The sequence below is a fragment of the Scylla paramamosain genome, chromosome 16 (assembly GCF_035594125.1).
Source record: "Scylla paramamosain isolate STU-SP2022 chromosome 16, ASM3559412v1, whole genome shotgun sequence".
In the NCBI taxonomy this organism is placed as follows: Eukaryota; Metazoa; Arthropoda; class Malacostraca; order Decapoda; family Portunidae; genus Scylla; species Scylla paramamosain.
This window is the reverse complement of record NC_087166.1, coordinates 1,945,328-1,952,500: the sequence shown is the minus strand read 5'-3', so window position 1 is coordinate 1,952,500 and position 7,173 is coordinate 1,945,328.

The following is a 7,173-nucleotide window of genomic DNA, read 5'->3' as shown; positions in this document are numbered from 1 at the left end:
TCACGAGTGTCCAGCATCTACTTCCCCATCGTCTTCCTATAGTTAATAAAAAAGAAATAAAGAAAAATATATGTATCTAAAAAAAACTCATGACTACAGTGAATCTTTGGGTAATCATGAGTTTATGATGAAGGCCAAAGTTATAGAGTAAAATTCTAAATATTTGAGATCTTTATATTGGCAATGTGGAGGAAAAGAAAAAAAATTGTTAAATACCAGTATGTTACGGATAAGTTCCAGTATCTCAACTTGATTATGATGAATAATGAATGAATAGTCTATCAGTATTTCATTAATAACAGAAAATGCTAACCAAAAATATCACTGCTTTATATCTGTCTTCAGTTACCTCCGCAGGTGCACTTGAACTAAGATTACCAACAATTATTCAGTCGGAATTAGGTAATCACTAAAAAAAACAGATAAACAGAAAAAACCCTCAAAGCATGACATACCGCGGTCTTCATCTTCAACAGAGCCATTTTCTAAATGGATGCCATAATTCATTCCTTCATCAGCATCAGTTACCTTAGGCACAGCTTCATTACACATTCGTTATCAAACAGTGTGCCGGTTTCCTTGATTCTCCTTTCACAGAACTTTACTCATATTAACTTAACGATATCTAAAACTTCCTGGTGTGAAGCCTTCCTCAGCCAGTGCTCTACATAAATGGTCCATACGTTCAGTATTCCACAAAGGTCTAGCCAAACTCAGGTCATTCGGTGGCCCGGTGACTCTCATCCGATTCTCGTTAATGAAGACACCACCGTTGCCTCGCCGCCCTCGCCTCGCCTCGCCTCCGCCCCCATCGAAGAGTCATCTCAGGTTCGTATAATTTACTTCTCCTGTCAGCACTCTGCTGCGGCAGATAACGGCAAGGGAAAGTCTGATAACCATTACATCCTGTCTGACCTTGCTCTCGTAACTCATGACCAGAGGCTACGGTTAGATAAAGATCAGTAAGCCTTTGATTTAAAGGCTGCACCTGGCGACCCAAACAACAGCCACACGCTACCAGTTTGAGGGCATAATGTCCTGCCTCCTCTGTATGCTGGTGCTGCAGCATGTTCCTTTCCTTTTCGCTTTCACTTTTTGGCCATATATATATATATATATATATATATATATATATATATATATATATATATATATATATATATATATATATATATATATATATATATATATATATATATACAGATATAGATATAGATACAGATATAGATATATATGCTTTTAACGTCATGGCTTAGATGAACATTTAATGATGAACGCGCTAAGAATTGGAGAAGGGGAGGGAGGGGGCGAGGAGAGATTAACAATGGTGGGTGTTGGCATCATAAGGGTGCTACTTGATTATACCTCAATGTTTTCGTAAATAAAGGTATAGTTGAATTAAACAATACAGTATATCGATGTGGCAAATAACAGCTAAAACATAAGGAACGCCATACGAAAACAGCGATCAGCTGGACGTTGCGGGACGCCCTGTGTGCAGCCACTGGCCACTGATCCGCGTTCACATTTGAATGTCCTATAACTTCTAAAGCATGGCATTTCAAGAGAATATTTCACACTTAGAACAACTTAGTCTTCCACTTCTGAGAGTATATGATTCCCCTCTTGGGATACCCTATGTGTGTGTGTGTGTGTGTGTGTGTGTGTGTGTGTGTGTGTGTGTGTGTGTGTGTGTGTGTGTGTGTGTGTGTGTGTGTGTGTGTGTGTGTGTGTGTGTGTGTGTATAAGAGAGAGAGAGAGAGAGAGAGAGAGAGAGAGAGAGAGAGAGAGAGAGAGAGAGAGAGAGAGAGAGAGAGAGAGAGAGAGAGAGAGAGAGAGAGAGAGAGAGAGAGAGAGAGAGAGAGATTCATTAGCTTATGTAAAATCACTTATTACATTTGTATTATATAATGAAAAATAAAATTTCTACAAAGCATCTTGTTGAACTTCCGAAGCTTTGTCTTCTTTCAATAAAATAGTGTTGATGCGGTTTACCAGTAATATAAATGTTTAGCAATGTGACTGATTACTTCTTATCTTTCCCCTTATTGTAATATACGTCTTTGTGTTTGTCTGTCTGCCCTGGGTGTTTTGTCTCCAGCATTCCTGTTCGCATCGTGCCTCCATGAAAGCTGCAATCAAGCCATGACGCCATCAGCTCCTGGAGAGACCCGAGCACCAGACAAACCTTCCCCAAACCTCTGCAATTCATCCCATTCCAGCTCCACACAATGGGTGGCCCACGTACCCCTGACGCCTGACGAAGGTGAGGGTGCCACAGGGTACACTCTGACCAATGGCATCATTATTATTATTTTTTTTTTTTCAGGGGAACAGGATAGCAATTTAATACAGCAGGAGATAACTGTGGGGTGACCTACTTGTGGTGGCGGATATACTACATCTAAACTATGACCGTAACTTTTTTTTTTCAGTTTATAGTACATATTCATTTTTTATAACTGCCTCTGTCTATCGCTCTGTCTGCCTGTCTGCATGTATGTATGTATCCATTTATGTATGATTGTATGTATGTATTCTGTATTTATGGTTTGTGTTTCTCTCTCTCTCTCTCTCTCTCTCTCTCTCTCTCTCTCTCTCTCTCTCTCTCTCTCTCTCTCTCTCTCTCTCTCTCTCTCTCTCTCTCCAAAGGAATTTCATTGTTGCATAATTCATGATTCACTTCCAGACACACTTATAATTATGCAACCACATAATTTTTAAGCTTCAAACAATGACAGGGCTGCCGTGCTTTAGATTTCACCTCATATCGGAATATATGAGACGAATCACGAGAGTATTTCCAAACAGGATGTCTGTTAAAGCATGAACATATACGGGTACCACAAGAAACGAAATTGAGAATATGGAACGAAAAAAAAAAAAGACGAGTTGTAATAAAATAACTTTTAAATACAGTAGTGTAAATCCGAGTTCCATTTGTTATCGAATCATGATTTATCTATTCGTGAACTTATTCGTTTATTTATTATATTCAACTTTTTTTATGCCACTCACTGATTATCGAATGTTCAAACACGACTTGAGATTAAATAATGCAAATTGGAGCACCATAAACAGTATCTCATAAAAAAAAAAAAAAAGAGAGAGAGAGAGAGGGGAAAACACGCTTCAGCAAAGAGTGGAAACATGCCAATACAGCTGGAATGCAGAGACCGCCGCAGCTCCCAGCCAGTCAGTTAAGAGAGTCATGAATATGCCAGTCTATGAGGAGGAGTTATTGTCAAGAATTCAATTTCCTTTTCAAACTTATTAATACTCATGGACGAAAAAACAAGCAAGATAACCATAAAATCTAGCACTTCCGTCTGACTGGCTGACCTCCCCTTCTACTCTCACAACGCAGGCCAGCACGGGTCACGGCAGCGCTCAGAAATAAATACGGAAATGAAGACTCACGGGAAAAATCGAAACGCACGTGGCAAGCAGATTTCACGAGATGTTGGAGGAAGAATGGAAGATTGAAAGCTGGCAAACGTGCTTCATCAGGGCAGCGCTGGTGGTCGTCTCCTGAAGCAGGCACACCCACGTCGACAGAGACACCATTACCAACTCGACGACGCTTCCTCATGCACGCTCCAAGTCCTCTGTGACTCGACTATTACTCCTTCGAATCACTGGCCCATTAGGGTAAGCAAAGATGAATTAAGCGAGACAGCCATTGCCCGGGAGATGGTCGTGTGTGTGTGTGTGTGTGTGTGTGTGTGTGTGTGTGTGTGTGTGTGTGTGTGTGTGTGTGTGTGTGTGTGTGTGTGTGTGTGTGTGTGTGTGTGTGTGTGTGTGTGTGTGTGGCGAAAGTAAAACCACAGTAAAGACTTAAAACGAACAGGAGGACGGGTGAGCACGAGAGAGAAGAGAAGCAATAAAAAGAGAAAGGGAAACTTGAGTCAGGGAGGAGAAAGAGGAAGAGAAAAAAAAAAGAAGGAAGAAGACCTCACGACTTCACCATTTGCCTCACCATGCTGCCATCCCCCCGGCGTCACGTGTCTTAGGGAGTTAAATGACAATGTTCAGGTAAGTCTCTCCATTGACAGAGGAAGCTACGCGTGGGCTGGGCTGCCACTCACGCCACTCACTCTCACCCCATTACCCATTGGTCGCGCTAAATCACATAACACAATACAGGGCGCCCTTCAATGGGAGTTTTATTTACACACGACAGGCGATCAGAGCGATAATAAAAGAAAAATCAGTTCCAAGAAGGTGAAAAGAAACAGGTGCTTTTACTTTAATATGTCATAGGAACATATAGAGGAAAATGGAAAGATAAGCTTTAAATGTATCTACCTGGGGAGTCTTAAGGTGATCAAGTCAATAGGTGAGAAAAATAAACCTTATTCCGTCTTGTTGTACTTGAACGTGTCAGAAAAATCATAGTGTCACAAGTAAGCAGAGGATGAAATAAACACCTGTGGAAGAAAACAGCAAGATTATTTAAAAAGAAAGATTATTTAAAAAGAAGTATGCTACAGTCTGATATACTGCATGTGTTCAGGTCGGAGGTGAAAATATTAATCGAAAGATACCACATGTGTATAGTGTACGTACTACATACAATTTGATGACACTGAAATAACATACTCCTTTTCCATTATGCTCACCACTGTTATGAGAACCGATCACATTAAGATAAGGAAGATTTGACTTAAGAGATGCCCATACAAGCGAGAGAGAGAGAGAGAGAGAGAGAGAGAGAGAGAGAGAGAGAGAGAGAGAGAGAGAGAGAGAGAGAGAGAGAGAGAGAGTACTTAAGTGAAAGTCAGGAGCGAGACAAGCGAGTACTCCACCTTTACCATTAATGTCAACACAGCATCACCTTGGCTGCTTCTCTCTTCTGCTCACATCTAATCCACCCTCATTCCTCCCTCTCCTCTCTTACAACCTATTAATTCACACTCCTTCTCCTCCTCCTCCTGTCCACAACCACAGCGACCATGCTCTCTCTCTCTCTCTCTCTCTCTCTCTCTCTCTCTCTCTCTCTCTCTCTCTCTCTCTCTCTCTCTCTCTCTCTCTCATTATTCTTAAGCTCAGACGTTCATCGAACATAATTTTCATTTATTTACTTATTTATTTATCTATTTATTTATTTATTTTATTTTTTTACCTACAATCCTACACCGCTGCCACAATGTTCAGTCCACAAGCAAAATATTTTCCACTACATTACAACTGCGAAAAAAAAAAAAATTGTAATCTGACCCGTTCATTGCGTCCACTGAGATCCATGTGTAAATACTTAGTTAACAGAAACTTGACCACTTGTAAACTATCTGGCAGTTTTTCTTTTAGCGCGCAAAACATTTTTTTTAGAGATATAATGACGGAATAATAATAATAATATAGCAGATGGTCGGACATAATGATCTCTTTCAATGAGGTAACTGTAATATACCGTTAGCTTAAATTTGATCACTAATAAATTATTTTTTTTTTTTTCTAATCCACATTTTGCGTGAATCACCAGCGACCTTTACGACTGACTGAATGAATTCTTTTTGTGACAACCTCGACCCTTGTGCAAAGAGATCACGCTTTTCATTCCACAGGTATTTTGAAACCGTCTGACTTTTTTTTTATTTTACACCACGTTAATTGAATGATGAATACCTCGCTATTTTTATTCTTTTTTTTCCCACTAACATTCACAAAGGCATTTTCTTCTATTTCACCTTTTTTCTATCTCACTGTTTTCTCCTCTGATTTGTTTCTCGTTGTCTGACATTATTACTGCGCGTGTTGTTTCCTTGAGAATCTTGCAAAACTGGAACAAATACTAAGACTGATAATTTTTGCCTCGTCCCACAAGGCCTATCTATTTATTTTTCTTATTTCACTTCATTACACTCAAACATTTTTTACGTCCAATAGGTTTTGACTTCCTTCAACGTGAACCACTCAATCCACTACTGATTGGCCCGAACCTGATCCACCTCCACCACTTCCATTTGAACCGTGATCCATCTTCGCTGTTATCATTCTCCTCATCCTCCTCCACCACCCTCACCACCTCCGCCCCAACAGTCTTCCTCACGCACTGCCTTCCTGAGACGTACTCATTTCCTCCTCGACCCTCTGTCACCCTTGCTTGGGAAATGCTTTAATTCAAAACGAAAACCTCCTCAGTTCTTTTTCGTCTCTCATTCTTTTTTTCGTCTCTTTCATTCTTTTTTTTTATTCTTTTATTGTTTGGTTGTTTTATTCTTATTCTATGTTTGTTTTTCTTTTTATTTTTTCTTCTCCATTTTTTCTTTTCTTTTTATCTGCTCTTCTTTTGTTTGTTTTCTTTACTTCTGTTTCTCCATTTTTTTTATCATCGTCCACATGTTTCAGTTATATATTTTTTTTTCTTTTTTATTCAGCTTTTCTTATATTCCTTTTTTTTCTTGTTGCTCGACTAAATCTCTTCTTTCACCTTCACCTTCAAATTCACCTCCACCTCTTGTTCTTTGACTTCCTCCTCCTCCTCCTCCTCCTCCTCCTCCTCCTCCTTCTACTCCTCCTCCTCCTCCTTCTCCTCCACCTCCTCCTCCTGACATTCCTCTTTCTCGTTCCTCTAAAACGAGCCAATTAATTTACCTTCATTCTCGTGGACGCAATATTCCTCCTCCACTTGACAATTTCTTTCCCTTGTCATTCCGAAAGTGGACGCTCAACAATCAATCCACAGCGTTTGAAAAAAAAAAAGAAAGAAAAAGAAAAGAGAAAAATATAGTTAACCATAAGTGTGTGTGTGTGTGTGTGTGTGTGTGTGTGTGTGTGTGTGTGTGTGTGTGTGTGTGTGTGTGTGTGTGTGTGTGTGTGCGAGGCCGGCTAGTACCATCGATGAATGATTTAGTAAGCAGAGGCTGTGCCATTACTGGTCCTCCTGTACACACAAACTGTCTACGAAATTGGCTTAAGTTAATGAAGTATACTGACTGGCAAGCTAATCATTCTCTCCCAAGCTTTCCTTTCCCACCCCTCTCTCTCTCTCTCTCTCTCTCTCTCTCTCTCTCTCTCTCTCTCTCTCTCTCTCTCTCTCTCTCTCTCTCTCTCTCTCTCTCTAGAGCTCTGTGTGTGATAACAAAAGTGGTGGATCAAGAAATAATACATATTCTACACGTACACATACTATATTAAATAAATATGGAAAAATATACAAAACAAAAATGT